Genomic DNA, 18,763 nt, shown 5'->3' with positions numbered 1-18,763 from the left:
AGTACCATCCTTGGACTATAAGCTTTTATTTGACAACTCATTTGTCATTCTACCTGGTATAAAGATCGAGGAGTTATATTCTCGGTCGGACATTCCGACGGACAGACCGCCAAGGTCAAATAACTCACCTTTAGTACCATCCTTGGATTATCAGCTCTCATTTGACACCTCATTTGTCATTCTACCTGGTATAATGACGGAGAAGTTATATTTCGCGGTCGTACGGACCGACGGAAAGACAGCCTAGGTCAAATATCTCACCTTTAGTACCATCCTTGGATTATAATCTTTTATTTGACACCTCATTTATTATTCAAGTCGGTATAATAATGGAGGAGTTATATTCGCGGTCGGAGGGGCCGACGCACAGACCGCCTAAGTCAAATATGTCACCTTTAGTACCATCCTTGGACTATAAGCTTTCATTTGACACCTCATTTGTCATTCTACCTGGTATAATGATCGAGGAGTTATATTCGCGGTCGGACAAACCGACGGACAGACCGCCAAGGTCAAATATCTCACCTTTAGTACCATCCTTGGATCATAAGCTTTCATTTGACACCTCATTTATCATTCAAGCTGGTATAATGATGGAGGAGTTATATTCGCGGTCGTACGAACCGACGGAAAGACAGCCTAGGTCAAATATCTCACCTTTAGTACCATCCCTGGATTATAAGCTTTCATTTGACACCTCATTTGTCATTCTACCTGGTATAATGATCGAGGAGTTATATTCGCGGTCGTACAGACCGACGGACAGACCGCCAAGGTCAAATATCTCACCTTTAGTACCATCTTTGGATTATCAGCTTTCATTTGACACCTCATTTGTCATTCTACCTGGTATAATGACGGAGGAGTTATATTCCCGGTCGTACGGACCTACGGAAGGACAGCCTGGGTCAAATATCTCACCTTTAGTACCATCCTTGGATTATAATCTTTTGTTTGACACCTCATTTATCATTCAAGCTGATATAATAATGGAGGAGTTATATTCGCGGTCGGAGGAGCCGACGCACAGACCGCCTAAGTCAAATATGTCAACTTTAATACCATCCTTGGATTATAAGCTTTCATTTGACACCTCACTTCTGATTCTACCTGATATATTGACGGAGGAGTTATATTCGCGGTCGTACGGACCGACGGAAAGACAGCCTAGGTCAAATATCTCACCTTTAGTACCATCCTTGGATTATAAGCTTTCATTTGACACCTCATTTGTCATTCTACCTGGTATAATGACGGGGAAGTTATATTCGCGGTCGTACGGACCGACGGAAATACAGCCTAGGTCAAATATCTCACCTTTAGTACCATCCTTGGATTATAAGCTTTTATTTGACACCTCATTTGTCATTCAAGCTGGTATAATAATAGAGAAGTTATATTCGCGGTCGGAGGGACCGACGCACAGACCGCCTAAGTCAAATATGTCAACTTTAGTACCATCCTTGGATTATAAGCTTTCATTTGACACCTTATTTGTCATTCTACCTGGTATAATGACGAAGGAGTTATATTCGCGGGCGTACGGACCGACGGAAAGACAGCCTATGTCAGATATCTCACCTTTAGTACCATCTTTGGATTATAAGCTTTCATTTGACACCTCATTTGTGATTCTACCTGGTATAATGATGGAGGAGTTATATTCGCGGTCGGACAGACCGACAAACAGACCGCCAAGGTCAAATATCTCACGTTTAGTACCATCCTTGGATTATAAGCTTTTATTTGACACCTCATTTGTCATTCAAGCTGGTATAATAATGGAGAAGTTATATTCGCGGTCGGAGGGACCGACGCACAGACCGCCTAAGTCAAATATGTCAACTTTAGTACCATCCTTGGATTATAAGCTTTCATTTGACACCTTATTTGTCATTCTAACTGGTATAATGACGAAGGAGTTATATTCGCGGTCGTACGAACCGACGGAAAGACAGCCTAGGTCAAATATCTCACCTTTAGTACCATCCTTGGATTATAAGCTTTCATTTGACACCTCATTTGTCATTCTACCTGGTATAATGATCGAGGAGTTATATTCGCGGTCGGACAGACCGACGGACAGACCGCCAAGGTCAAATATCTCACCTTTAGTACCATCCTTGGATTATCAGCTTTCATTTGACATCTTATTTGTCATTCTACCTGGTATAATGACGGAGGCGTTATATTCCCGGTCGTACGGACCGACGGAAGGACAGCCTGGGTCAAATATCTCACCTTTAGTACCATCGTTGGATTATAATCTTTTATTTGACACCTCATTTATCATTCAAGCTGGTATAATAATGAAGGAGTTATATTCGCGGTCGGAGGGGCCGACGCACAGACCGCCTAAGTCAAATATGTCACCTTTAGTACCATCCTTGGATTATAAGCTTTCATTTGACACCTCATTTGTCATTCTACCTGGTATAATGACGGAGAAGTTATATTCGCGGTCGTACGGACCGACGGAAAGACAGCCTAGGTCAAATATCTCACCTTTAGTACCATCCTTGGATTATAATCTTTTATTTGACACCTCATTTATCATTCAAGCTGGTATAAAAATGGAGGAGTTATATTCGCGGTCGGAGGGGCCGACGCACAGACCGCCTAAGTAAAATATGTCACCTTTAGTACCATCCTTGAATTATAAGCTTTCATTTGACACCTCATTTGTCATTCTACATGGTATAATGATCGAGGAGTTATATTCGCGGTCGGACAGACCGACGGAAAGACAGCCTAGGTCAAATATCTCACCTTTAGTACCATCCTTGGATTATAGTCTTTTATTTGACACCTCATTTATCATTCAAGCTGGTATAATAATGGAGGAGTTATATTCGGGGTCGGAGGGGCCGACGCACAGACCGCCTAAGTAAAATATGCCACCTTTAGTACCATCCTTGAATTATAAGCTTTCATTTGACACCTCATTTGTCATTCTACATGGTATAATGACGGAGGAGTTATATTCCCGGTCGTACGGACCGACGGATAGACCGCCTAGGTCAAATATCTCACCTTTTGTACCATCCTTGGATCATAAGCTTTCATCTGACACCTCATTTATCATTCAAGCTGGTATAATGATGGAGGTGTTACATTCGCGGTCGGACAGACCGACGGACACACCGCCAAGGTCAAATATCTCACCTTTAGTACCATCCTTGGATTATCAGCTTTCATTTGACACCTCATTTGTCATTCTACCTGGTATAATGACAAAGAAGTTATATTCGCGGTCGTACGGACCGAAGGAAAGACAGCCTAGGTCAAATATCTCACCTTTAGTACCATCCTTGGATCATAAGCTTTCATCTGACACCTCATTTATCATTCAAGCTGGTATAATGATGGAGGAGTTATATTCGCGGTCGTACGAACCGACGGAAAGACAGCCTAGGTCAAATATCTCACCTTTAGTACCATCCTTGGATTATAAGCTTTCATTTGACACCTCATTTGTCATTCTACCTGGTATAATGACGGAGGAATTATATTCCCGGTCGTACGGACCGACGGAAGGACAGCCTGGGTCAAATATCTCACCTTTAGTACCATCGTTGGATTATCAGCTTTCATTTGACACCTCATTTGTCATTCTATCTGGTATAATGACGGAGAAGTTATATTCGCGGTCGTACGGACCGACGGAAAGACAGCATAGGTCAAATATCTCACCTTTAGTACCATCGTTGGATTATAATCTTTTATTTGACACCTCATTTATCATTCAAGCTGGTAGTTATATTCGCGGTCGGAGGGCCGTCGCACAGACCGCGTAAGTCAAACATGTCAACTTTAGTACCATCCTTGGATTATAAGCTTTCATTTGACACCTCATTTGTCATTCTACCTGGTATAATGACGGAGGAGTTATATTCGCGGTCGTACGGACCGACGGAAAGACAGCCTAGGTCAAATATCTCACCTTTAGTACGATCCTTGGATTATAAGCTTTCATTTGACACCTCATTTGTCATTCTACCTGGTATAATGACGGAGAAGTTATATTCGCGGTCGTATGGACCGACGGAAAGACAGCCTAGGTCAAATATCTCACCTTTAGTACCATCCTTGGATTATAAGCTTTTATTTGACACCTCATTTATCATTCAAGCTTGTATAATAATGGAGGAGTTATATTCGCGGTCGGAGGGACCGACGCACAGACCGCCTAAGTCAAATATGTCAACTTTAGTACCATCCTTGGATTATAAGCTTTCATTTGACACCTTATTTGTCATTCTACCTGGTATAATGACGAAGGAGTTATATTCGCGGTCGTACGGACCGACGGAAAGACAGCCTAGGTCAAATATCTCACCTTTAGTACCATCCTTGGATTATAAGCTTTCATTTGACACCTCATTTGTCATTCTACCTGGTATAATGATGGAGGAATTATATTCGCGGTCGGACAGACCGACAAACAGACCGCCAAGGTCAAATATCTCACCTTTAGTACCATCCTTGGATTATCAGCCTTCAGTTGACACCTCATTTGTCATTCTAGCTGGTATGTTGACGGAGGAGTTGTGATTACAGACAGACGGACGGACAGACGGACGTGGATAATACAAAGTTTTCACATTTTTTCAAAATTGGGTGAAAACAACATGATGCCAGAATGATTTGTTGATGAAAATAATATATACATTCTCAAATTGCCTATTTTTCGGTGTGGATAATATTATATTCAACAGTGATGCCAAATTTCTGATGCCAAAATGATTGATAATGAAAGTGGGATATACGTTTTCATGTATATAGCGGCAGCGACAAAACGGTAAAACACTGAACTAAATGTATATAATATTTTCACTGTACCATCATTTTGGACTCAAACATTTTATGGAATAAACTTATATAACTTAGTAAGGGATAAACAAAGAAAGCTGATAGATTAAAGTAACATCAAGAAATCAAATCTCTAACTACCGAGTTGATTAGAATTCTGGTAAGAAGTGCAGAAAAAAGTTATTAAGGTAGTGTAAAGTGGCATCGATATACAGATGCCACTTTGCAAGACGATGCCAAATCGGTGGTAAATGCATAATGTATCGATGCCAAATTGATAGTAGGATGTATATATATATATATATATATATATATATATATATATATATATATATATATATATATATATATATATATATATATATTTACATCCTACTATTCTTAAGGACTCAATCCATACCGCAACCGTACAGCCTCTCCTATTTAGAGGTGTATATAATATTTTAATTATCGAATATATTGAATCTAGTGACAAAACATTCTTAATGCCCAAATTTCTATTTTGATAAGATGAAAATTAATATATACTTGTCTTTTTGGTTCCGTTATCATTATAAACTCATTACGATTTCTTACTTTTGCAGCCTCATGAGTATAATTTTAAACAGTATTGTGGTGTTGCGGCCTCATATACACAACATTATAGACTCAAACAGTGTTGTCAATTCGCTCACTGCGTATTTAGATAATTTGGGGTTTCCCCTTTGTGATTTCAACGAAGTTATTTCCTATTTCGCGATTGTTTAAGTAATGGGATACATGAAATCGGAACATATGGTTTTAAAATCGACAAAAGTATAATAATTTAATAGTCTGTATTTTTAAACAAACGCTTATAACTTTACTGGTAAAATATTTTAATGACTTCTAAAAATAATCTGAACACGATAATTTGTATTGAAAGAAATATAATAATTTTGGTTGGGTCAATGTAATACTTTTTTAATATTTCACGTTGTTCATTCGTTTAATTTCTCAACGATAATACATAAATATATAGAATCTAACTTTATATTAGATAATTAGGTAATATAGAATATAATTAGATTCGTAGTTAATATACACCTAGAAAGCAAATTTCTTGAATTTTTATTAAATTTATTTTTTATACAGGGTGTTCCAAAAAGATTGGTCATAAATTATACTACAGATTCTGGGGTCAAAAATAGGTTGATTGAAATTCACTTACCTATATAAATAAAGCACACAAAAAAAGTTACAGCCCTTTGAAGTTACAAAATGAAAATAAATTTTTTTTCATATATCGAAAACTCTTAGAGATTTTTCATTGAAAATGGACATGTGGCATTCTTATGGCAGCAGCATCTTAAATAAAAAATATAGTAAAATTTGTGTACCCCATAAAAATTTTATGGGGGGTTTGTTCCCCTAAACCCCCCAAACTTTTGTGTACGTTCCAATTATTAGTGTGGCACCATTAGTTAAACACACTGTTTTTAAAAAAATTTTGCCTCTTAAGACTTTTTTGATAATCCAGTGTTTATCGAGATATTTTGAATATTTATCGAATCCACCACATATTTGTTTATGTCTAAGTACGATTATAGAGACCTGTTAATAATCTGAAAATTTGTTAATAACCTATTTATAATTTACATTTTTAGGTATATTTTAAAAAAAGAAGCCACATCTCGATAAAAGGTGACTTATCAAAAAACTACTAAGGGCAAAATAGTTTTAAAAACACTGTGTTTAACTAATGGTACCACAATAATAGTTTATTTGGAACGTACACAAACATTTGGGGGGTTTAAAGGTACAAAACTCCCATAAAATATTTATGTAAATACATTAAAAAGAAGCCGCATCTCGATAAAAACTCGCTTATCAAAAAAATACTAAGAGGCAAAAAACGTTTTAAAAACGTTGTGTTTAACTAATAATGAATTAATTGGAACGTACACAAAAGTTTGGGGGGCCGTTTAAGGGATCAAAACCCCCATAAAATTTTTATGGGGTGGACAAATCTCACTATAATTTTGTTTTAAGATGATCCTGCCATAAGAATGATACATGTCCACTTTCAATAAAAAATCTTTAATAGTTTTCGATATATTGAAAAAAATCGATTTTCATTTTGTAACTTCAAAGGGCTGTAACTTTTTATGAGCACATTTGTACTAAGGTAAGTTAGGTTTAATCGAACTATTTTTGACTCCAGAATGTGTGGTATAATTTATGACCAATCTTTTCGGGACAACCTGTATATAGGTCAGTAAAATGAAATACGGCGATGAATTAACGTGAAATACGGCGATAAAATTTCACAAAAATTTGGATATAGGTTCCTCTTATAAGTACTCAACTTTACTTCTGAACTTGTGCCATTGGTTGCTTTTACTTGGGAGTTGAAATCTTGTAGGCGAAAAACGTACGTTCAAAAAATGTACGGAAATGGATAAATTAGCTAATTTTAAGCAACTCTGGTGCTATAGAATTTTTGCTCTAAGTTAATACTTTTCAGTTATTTGTGAGTGAAAATGTTAATTTTTCAACGAAAAGAACCACGATTTTAGACGGTTTTTCGTAAATAACTCAACAACTAAATAATTTGAAAAAAAAAATAATATTAGCAAATATATAGTTTATAAAAAATAGAAAACGGTACATTCATGAAGTCTGTAGACTCAAATAACAAATCGAGTATTTCAACGTGAAATAACCAAAAAATGAAGCACTTTTTGGGAAAATATGCAGAAAACTCAAAATTATTATTTACTTTTCTAAATTTTTCCTTTCTTATGACTAACACTTTTTAATATAATTTTTAAAAAAAGCATTTTTTTTTTCAACATTTCGAAGTTTTTTTTTTATTTTATCAGTAACCACTTTCTTTTCAAAAATAAGCACTTTGAACCGGTGGGTGAAACTTAAAGATCATACATGTTTCGACGAGTAGTCAAATCTAAGTATTCAAACTTAAATAACGGGAAAACGATGCAACGTATAAAATATACCTGCTAAATATTTGTCAAAGTACTTCGCAATACCTATCAAATGAGCTTAAGAATAAGTTAATAGCGTCAAAATTAAGCAAGTTATTATGAAAATAAGAGAACCCCTTGGAATTCACAAAAAAATTCCATTTCCACAAAAATTAAAATTTATAATAATCCTTACAAGAACTTCTTTATATTAGCATAAGTAATGATTTCAATAATTTTGACCGGTTTAGAATGCATATTTTTGAAAAAAAGATATAATTTAAAAAAATCATAATATTTCAGATTATTGTAATTTTCATATTCTTTTGATAATAACTCCAAAAATAATCAAAATACGTAAAAAATTATATAGAACCAAATTTTAGTTTTTTCTGTCAAATATTTTACTATTTCTATAGGGTAAAAAATAGCCGAGATAGAAACGTTTAAATCTTGAATTAACCTTTTATTTTTAAAAAAGTAAGAGGTATAAAAGATTAAGTTTTACGTGGTGAAATAGCCCTTCAAACTAACTTTCAAACGGTTTTTAGGTGAACATGATATCGTAAAAGTGGACGGAGGTATTAAAAAAAACATAACATTTTTTGGAAACATTTTTAAAAGATAAATTTTGAAAAAATTTTGGAGCATAAATTTTAATGCCATCAACATGTTCGGGGCTCATTTGATAGATATTTTTAAGTACTTTGACAAATGTTTAATAAGTTTATGTTATAAAATGCATCATTTTTCCGTTATTTCAGCTTGAACACTTAGATTTTTTACTCGCCGAAAAAAATATACATTCAATCACCTATAACTCACTTTTAGTTAACACTAAAAGGTTTTTCTAGTAAGGAGTTTATTCCGTTTTTTATTAGCTTCAATATTGGTAATAATAACTTTTTTGTAAAATCTTATAGTTTTTGAGCTATTGATGAAAAATCGGTTAAAAACATGTATTTTTCTCAAGAAAAATTAAAATCTATGATCTTTAATAACTCAAAAAGTTTACATTTATTTTAATAACTTTATATAACAAATGTTGCTTAGAATTTGTTCCTCTATCGAATTATGGGGTTATTTTGAATAAAATAATTTTCACCCCCGAGAAGGGGTGACATCCACCCCAGGGTAAAAGCGCAAGTTGGCACCATGTCACCTTTGTTCCTTGAGATATCCTCTAACTACTCACAAATTTTCATACAAATCGATGGAGGTTCAACGAAATCGGAGGTAATAGCTCATATCCACCTTCAGTGACTCCACTAAAAGGGAACAACTTTATTTTGAGCGTCGCGTCACTTGCTTAATTTTGGTGCTAAAAATGTTATAAAAATCAAAAACAAAGCTTTTATTAAACACTTTTAAAAAATTTTGATGAGTTTTCCCTGAAAAGTCCTTAATTTTTTGGTTATTTAACGTTGACATGTTCAATTTGGAATTTGACGACTAAGAACCTACTTTTCATAACTCTGCTTCTACGGGGTTTACAGACTTAATTCATATTCTATTTTTTCATGTTTTTATAAGCTACATTTTTGCTAAGAATATTTTTTTGGATAAAATACTTACTTTTTGAGTTATTTGTGAAAAACCGTCTATAAATTTGTGTTTTTTTTTTTTTGTTGAAACATGGACAGTTTCACTCGCAAATAACTCAAAAAGTATTATCTTAAACGTGAAAAGATCCAATAAAACAAAAGTTGCTTAGAATTAGTCAGTTTATCCATTTTTGAGAAGGGGTGGCTTTCACCCTTCAAGTAAAAGCAACCCTGGGCTCACGTCCAAAACTGAAGTAAAGGGGAAAAGGAACCTAAATCCATATTTTCAAGCAAATCCATCATTTACCTAATAGGCAAAATGCCTGTTTTTCTTCGGCTGTGCCTCCTACTCAAATGAAATATTATCATCTCGTCTCTTTCGTTGTAGATATGTGCTTCTTTTTGAAATGCTATTTATCCCGTATTATTCTAACTATTCTGTCTTCTTACATTTTCCTGGTAAGCCTATTCCATTCTCTTCTTCTTTTTTGCACTCATTCTTTGATGTTGTTTATTCTGCATATGTGTCTAATCTCAGTACTCATTTATCTGTCCAATAGTGTTTTTGCGATTATTCTTCTTACTATTCAAAACAAGTAATTGGAATTCGTAAATCCTAGGTTTTTATCCAAAGTGACCGAAAGTAGAACCGGAAGTCGATATTTGAACTATTCGTGTAACTTTGCGTCCGTCGATTGATATACGATTTCACTAATTTTGAGTAATTTTTACTAAACTTTCGGTCATAACTGTTTAACCTGAACTGACTTCCAAACCTGAACTAAAAATTCATGCTCGACTTTTCAATAAGCTTCGATTGCTATGTCACAATGTACTATTTCTGCAACTATAATATGGCACTTTCCGGTTAGAATTATTTAATCGGAAATGATGTAAGAATCAAAAATATACATTTGTTTTCATCTTGCTAAGGCACGCCGAATAATATATCGCTTATACTATTTAGGTGACTTTAAAATGGTACTTCCGCTTGCAACTCTAAATCCGAAAGTCGGGCGTCAAATTTCTCATCTTTAATACCACCCTTGGGTTACAAGCTTTCATTCGATATCTCATTTGTCATTCTATCGGTATTAATAACGGAAGAGTTATATTCGCGGACAGACAGTCACGAAACCGGAAATATATATTTGTTCTCGTCTTACTAAGGCGCGTCGAATAATATATCGCTTGTACTATTCTGACGATGTTAAAGCAGTATTTTCGGTTTCATTTCTAAAACCAGAAATCCTTTGTCAAATTTCTACCCCCTTTAGTACCTTCCTTGGTTATAAACTTTCTTTTGACACCTCATTTGTCATTCTACCTAGTATAATGACGAAGAAGTTGTGTTTACGGACGGACAAACATGCATGAAACCGGAAGTATATATTAGTTTTCGTCTTGCTAAGGCCTGTCAACTAATATTTCGCTTGTACTATTTCCTCGATTTTAAAACAATATTTCCGGTTTCAACTGTAAAACCGGAAGTCGGAAATCAAATTTCTAATATACCTCTAATAAAATTTTTGGGTTAGAAATTCCCATTCGACACCTCATTTGTCACTATTTATTTTAATAACGGAGGAGTTATATTCGCCGACAGACAGACTGACGGACGGACAGGCATGAAACCGGAAGTATATATTAATTTGTTCTCATCTTGCTAAGGTGCGTCGAATAATATATCGCATGGACTATTTCGGTGACTTTATAACAGTACTTCCGGTTGTAACTATAAAACCGGAAGTGCAAGGGCAAATTTACCACATTTAATACTATCCACACAGAGGCGATTAGGCCTTACATGGGCATCATTTTGCAAAGTAAGCCATATTCTAAAAAGCTCAATTCCTAGGTGTATTAAGCGAAAGGTTTATAACCAATGTGTTTTGCCAGTACAAACTTATGAAGCAGAGACTTTAGCACTGACGCAAAAATCAGCAAATAACATCAGAGTCACACAACGAGCCATGGAACGTGCAATGCTGAACGTGAGCCTTCGAGATTACATAACAAACCAACAAATCAGGCAAAGATCAGGAGTTCAAGACGTCATCGAAAACGATACGACGCTTAAGTGGAACTGGGCAGGGCACTTAGCTAGAACACAAGATGGACGATGGACACAACGAATCATGGAATGGAGGCACAGAAACTATAAAAGAAGCCGAGGACGACCACCGACTAGATGGACCGACGACATTGCAGGAAACTGGCTACAAGAGGCCCAGTGTAGAGAATACTGTAAAGAACTGAGGGAGGCCTACGTCCAGCAGTGGACGCGATTGGCTGATTGATTGATTGATTAATACCATCCTTAGGTTATAAGCTTTCATTCAACATTGCATTTAGCCTCATTTATTATCCTTCTATCTGGTCTAATGACGGGAAGAAGTTGTGTTTATAGACAGACAGACAGACATGCATAAATTCAACGTTTTCACATTTTTTTGGAATGGGCGAAAACAATATTTATTTTTATTTATGTAACAGCGATAGTTATATTCTGAATTACAAACATATATACATACCTATCTTCTATCGATTCCCATTTATTAGAAGGCCTCTCTGTTATCATTGCTGTCCTCTCTTGTCTAAGGTTGATCAATATTTTTTCTGTTTGTGATGATGAAATCAATTTCGTTTTTTGTTATGCCATCTGGACTAGCCCACGTCCACTTACGTTGTTGGTTCTTTTTGAAAAATGTGTTCATCACGTATAGCCGATGATGCAACAAAAAATTTAGTAGCATACCTCCTCTATCATTTCGCTCACCATATCCAAATGAGCCCATAGCCACTTCTGCGTTATCTTCTTTATATCCAAGTTTAGCGTTAAAATCGCCCATTAAGATTAGGTGGTGGGTTTTATCTTTTTCCATAGCTCTATTTATATCTTCATAAAAGTTTTCTATTTCTTCATCGCTATGACTCGTCGTGGGTGCATATACTTGGATAATTTTAATAGAGCATCTCTTGTTCAATTTTAGTATGAGGTACACAACTCTTGAGCTTACACTATCTATTTTTATAATTTTATCTAGGTGTTTCTTGTGGACGAGAAAACCTACGCCGCCAACTGCCTTATCGTCTTCTCCAATGGAATGTAACAGATGCCCTGATTTTAAAACTAATTGGTTTTCTCCTTTTCTTCGTATTTCGGAAAGTCCCAGTACATCCCATTTTATGCAGTTAAGTTCTTCCTGTAATTCAATGAGCTTATCTTCAGTTGCAAGCGTTCTTACGTTATAAGTGGCAATATGCAATGTTCGTTGTCCATGGTAGCCGTGTCTATCCCGGTGATTCTTTGCACCCTCTGCCCTTGGCCCGATCTGGTGGCTACCGTCACCAGGGACCGTTGGGCCGCCGGGGACTAAGGGCCTTTTTCTAGTTTGTGTCATGTCATTTACGGGGGAAAATTAGCCATTTCACTACCACGCTGGCCAGTGCGGGTTGGTAGGATCTGAACCACCTAAGATTTGCCGATGACATCGTTTTAATATCTGATAGAGTTGATAAAGCTACAAAAATGCTGCACACGCTCTATAAAGTGTCAAAAACAATTGGTCTTAAAATTAACACCTCAAAGACAAAATTTATGACCAACCTTGTAGTCAGCGATAAAATTCAGATTGGGAGTCATAGCATCGACCAAGTAATAGCTTACAAATATCTAGGACATGAGATTCGCTTAGGCCGAGATAACCAGACAACTGAAATACAAAGAAGGATAGGTCTTACATGGGCTGCCTTCGGTAGATTAAATAACATTTTCAAGTCTAATATTCCAGTTTGTTTAAAAAGAAAGGTCTTTGACCAGTGTGTTTTGCCGGTTCTTACATATGGTGCAGAAACACTAACTCTGACAAAAAGAACAATAAATAAAATAAGAGTTACACAACGCGCTATGGAAAGATCAATGTTAGGTATTACCATCAGAGATAAAGTACCAAACCTAGAAATAAGAAGAAGAACAGGAGTCACGGAGGCAGTTGAAAGAATAGCCATGGCTAAATGGGCTTGGGCAGGACATGTTGCCAGACTGACGGATGACAGATGGACCAAAAAGATTCTGGAATGGCGACCAAGGCAGGAGGCATATCGAAGCAGAGGACGACCACCGACTAGATGGACGGATGATATCAAGCGCATCACCACAAATTGGATGCAAGAAGCTCAAGATAGAAATAGGTGGAAATTTTTACGGGAGGCCTACGTTCAGCAGTGGACAAATATAGGCTAGTTGATGATACATACCTACCTTAATACATGTGTTAATGAAAATTTAAAGAATTGTGGAAAATTTCTGTGAAACAAAATATCCTCGCGTATGACTATTAATAAAATAAAATATACCTAATGCAATTCAATACATTTTCTAACACATAAAAATGAACAATACCAGTAAATCACCTGTAAGCAAGACGATTGTAAAATATGCGGGATAGAATGATTCAATAGTCGAGCAACAGTGTTGCTCGATGATAGTTTAACACATGAAGGATATACACATTGAATATACACATAAAAGCGACCTCCAACGGCAAATGGCTGAACTATAAGCGACGTTACGGACTCATTTTGTTTTAAGATTTACAGGAATTCTAAGACACCAACAAGATTTGTAACATTTTTGTTTGGTAGGTAGAGGTCTCTAGTTTCTCATTCAACAAAACTTTGGTAGAAAATGACAACCAGTTAAAAGAAATACATGAAAAAAATTACGGACTCCGTATATTGAGGCCGTAAATCGCTCGAGTCCGTTGTGTATGGTCAAAACCTTAATACCGAGTCCGCAATGTTAAGAGGATATATATATATATATATATATATATATATATATATATATATATATATATATATATATATATATATATATATATATATATATATATATATATATATATATATATATATTATTTTTAGCATCTTATGACGTCCCCCCATGTTAAACCGTAGTCTCTCGTGGCTTCCAGGTCTTCGTGAACTCCGATATACGGTTGCCACGAGGACTTTCCCTAAAATGTATCGCAAATGAAAGGTACCACCTCCTACAATGCTTACACAAAATATTGGCCGGACGTCCTCAGTCACGTTATCTGTATAATAATATACACATTACTTGGAGCAATTGCCGTCAGGCGCGCCATGTTCGCTTGCTGTATATCTAAAATCACTTTAACGGTTTTGATGGCATCCAAATATATATTTATTCAGTTTGCGGTTGTAGTGGTCTCCGTATATTTGAGTTTATGTCCTCATGGCTTCCACTGCGCTGTTGTCACCTCAAATGTTGGAATTTAGACTTCGGATATTTTTATAATTGATTATTGTAGTATGTTGAAAAAAATATTGTTGTGATATATTAATGATATTTTTTTGTATAATTAACAATGTATTTTTTTTCACTGCAAAAATAAAAAATTAAAAAGTATGTTCATTAAAATTGATGAATTTATCATAACCAGTTGCCGAATCTGCTGGTCTAATTGCTCAATTGTAACATATTATAGAAGTGTTAAAATTGAATTCTTAATTTTTTATTACAAAACTTTTACCTCGACAGCGTAGGGTACAAGAGGACGGCTTAAGTAAAGTAAGTACAAAATTTTTAATAATATAATTTGTTCAACTAATAGGTGCAAAGGTGTCTGGAAAATAATAAAAATGTTTAAAACATTGCTTACTTATTTCATACACTCAGTGTATTTTTTTATGTAAGGATATAGAAAATAATATTTTGAAAAATATTTAAAATATAGTAGTAAGTCTTAAATTTCACATTACATAAAGTAGTTAAGTCTGCTAGTCTACAAAATTAAAAACAAATAGAATACATACTTAAAAAAAATTAAAGCACTCATGCCATACCAAACGAACTACATTCTTACATATTTAAAAAAAAATCTTTAATTTTGCCCAACCCGACTAAACTATCGGCAGGTAAAAAGTCTGCAGTATGCGGGGGCCCTACTGTTGAAATAGATTAGAAAATTAAAATAAACTTATCTACCATTATGAAATTCTAATTTGACACAAAAAACTGTATCCTGGATTAAGAACAAGTGTGTAGAATACTCTCGTGAATTAAGAAGCGTTTCTACTGTAGGGTGACCATATCATAAATTTGAAAAAAACGGGACACATCCAAGCAGCAGTAGCGCACCTATAATTTTTCTCTGGGGGGAAGGGGGTTGGCTTGGGCGTCGAAATTTTTTTCTATATTTTGTGAAAGACAAGTTACATTTTCCTGCTATTATTTATATATTTTTCATATGCCCTGGGGGAAAGGAGTTTAACTCCCAAACCCCCCCCCTGGGTGCGCTACTGCCAAGAAGGGTTTGGAGCGATAATACACAAACAGGGATTGAAACACCGTGTTTTAGCTAATTTGGAACCTATAAATCCTTTTCAATTTTAAATGTGTAATTTACGTACGATCAAGACTGCGAAACGCAGAAAACTAAAAAACTACGCTAGAATGACGTGGATAAACAACCAATCCGTCAAAACAAAACAGGGAGGAATAAAAAATAGCGAGAAACACAGCAAACTCAACAAATAAAAAGAAGAAAAATGACGGGTTTCGCTGGAGGACATTAAAAAAGACAGAAAACCATCAAATATAACAATTTTACAAAAAAGTCAGATAAAAAATACGTCCAGCATTAAAACAAGAGTACTAAAAAACAAAAAAAAAGAGGAACCCTGTTTGAAGACAAACAGATCAGCAGAATATGAGAAGAATATTACGAAAAAATGCTATTCGGTATGAAGGAAACAGATGAAGAAGAACAAGATAACAACGAAGTAGAAATTTTCACAGAAGAAAACGTACAAAAACAAATATTAAAAACATAGAAAACGGAAAAGCAGCAGAAGAAAATGAAATAACAGTGGAAAAAAATACAGAGGAAGAGAATTACATAAGGAAATAAACCAGCTAATACAACAAAAAATATGAACAAAACAGACTACCAGCCGATTGGTACGCAGATATTATAGTAGGTACCTATATACAGTAAAACCCCGCAAATCCTAACTAATTGGGGGGACAGCCTGTTCGGATTCCGAAAAGGTCGGATTATCCGAAAGTTAGCCTAACTAATAATTGAAAGTTTACTCTGTCGTTGATTTTGAGTCGCTGTGCCTGTCTCTCTCCCTCTTCCACCCATCTCAGATTGATGTCACTGATGCAGAGCCAGTGTCATCATTTGTGCTTAGTCGTTAACTCCATGGCTTGATTTCTAATTTGAATAAGCTCCATTTTTCCCCGTTCCCCTATACAAGATGGATCAGAAAACTAAGAAGAAAGTGTAATTACAGAATGGATTGAAGCTGACGACAAAGGGAGCGAAGAATTTACGGATGAATACATTGTAGACTTGGTTCAACCTCAAGGCAACCCTAATGACTAATGAAGATGAAGAAAGCGAGGAAGAAGTTTCCCTGTCATATTGAGTGTCACACGCAGATGCCACTAAAGCTCTGGGTGTGGCTCTACGTTACGTGGAGCATAACTCTGCTGCATTACCAGTAGATGTAATGTTTATGTGTAAATAGAATTAGAATTAAACAATGGTTTCGAATTCACCTGTATAAGTTGCAAGTTGGGAGAGTCAGGTAGTAAAAAAGTTACGAATTGACCGGTGTACATTTTGATTTGAAAAAGTTTGTCATTAAGAGTTACGAGTTGGCGCGTGTCCATTGGAAGAAGGAGAATGTCACGGTTAAAGAATTTAAGGGACTGGTTTAGATGCAGTTCTATAGAACTCTTTAGAGCAGAGGTGGATAGATTAAAGATAGTGATGATAATATCCAACCTCCGATTAGGAGACGGCACTTGAAGAAGAAGAAGATATTAGATTTTACTGATTATGCCGCCCCCTTGTGATGCCGCCTGATGCGGCTGCCTCACCGCATCATAGAACGGCACGGCCCTGAAAATTACAGTCTTTTCGTTTAAGTCGCTACAGGTAAAAATAAGTAATTAAATATCTTATATCAGATAGAGTATTCATTTTTAGTAGATGAACAAAGGTTTAAAAGGAAGGTTCGGAAGTTGCAAAAATAAACTTTTGCAAAAATAAACTTAAGACTGATATTACATGAAAAATTGGGTCAAACAGTCCATGTTCAGTCCAGATATAACAAAAAATTTCAAGGTGATTCGTCAATTAGTTTACATTTTATTCAATTTGTTTAATAAAAAATCCTTTTCTTTGCAATGATAAAGCATGCTTTTCTTCATAAAATAATAATGATACAGCAATTTTGTGGAAACTACATGAAAGAAGAATACTTATGTTTTCAAAGTTTTTAAAAAAATAATAAAAACTCATTTTTATCATTCCGAAAATATTTTAGTAAAGTAGAGTCATTTTTGGCTTATAAACAATTTGAATAACTTTGTTAGTATTGACTGCAAACTAAATTAATCGACTAAGGGATGGAAAAAACCTACCGGTTATAACCTAAACCCAGTTTTTTTAATTCGAAACAACCGGTTTTACCGGTTGTTTTTTTGTCCCGGTTATAACCGGTTTTTTTCTTCTTAAAGTAATAACCATTGAAAAACCGAATAAGTTGCCTGTGGAAAAAAATTAATTTAGAGAAAAATGAAGAAATTTCTATATATTTTCGATCTTAATCATATAATATTATAAATAATAAATGCGAAGTAATTAACCCAAACAACCATAATTCAACTTTTATTTACTAATAGAGAACTGGACGAAAGTGTCACATCAGCTTTTATGAAACAATTTTGAGAATAGTTTTTAGATTAATAAATGTTTCAAAGACTGGTGAAATGGTGCGTGTGATGATAATATTTACATAAAAGTAGGTGATCTGCTTGAAATCGATATTCCAACCATCATCAGCTAAAAAATTGTTTATACTTGAGTACTTGAGACTTGAGACTCTTGTATAATGTGAATACCGAAATACGATTAGGAATCTCAATTATGTAATTTTTAAACAATAAATAATTCTTACGAAATAAATGGTAGGTATTATACAAACGTATTAAAAAATATTACCTACTGAAATTTTTTGATGGCAATAGATAAGTAAATACTGAATTGGTTTATCGAATTTATTTTGTAAAATACCTATAAGTCATTTGGACATTTTTTAAAACTTGATAGATCCAAGGGACATTTTGATAGATCGATAGGATCATCACTTTTGGGAATATCCCAATTATTGACAACGCAATATACGCCGACGCCGTCTACAACGAGCGACGAATCAGAGATTGGGGTACTCTGGCCCATTTTTAGGGTAACTTGAAAGCGCCTGGGAAAATTTTTATAGGTTGAATTGGTTGGGGAATTTTTCGGGAGGAAAATTGAGCAAACTAAAGTGCAATATAAATGTAACATTATAACTTATTGAGTATTTGCTTTTGATTAAAAAAAACCGAAAACCTGTTTTTGGAACAACCGATTTTTT

This window comes from Diabrotica virgifera, chromosome 6 (assembly GCF_917563875.1).
Source record: "Diabrotica virgifera virgifera chromosome 6, PGI_DIABVI_V3a".
NCBI lineage: Eukaryota > Metazoa > Arthropoda > Insecta > Coleoptera > Chrysomelidae > Diabrotica > Diabrotica virgifera.
This window is presented reverse-complemented; position numbering follows the sequence as displayed.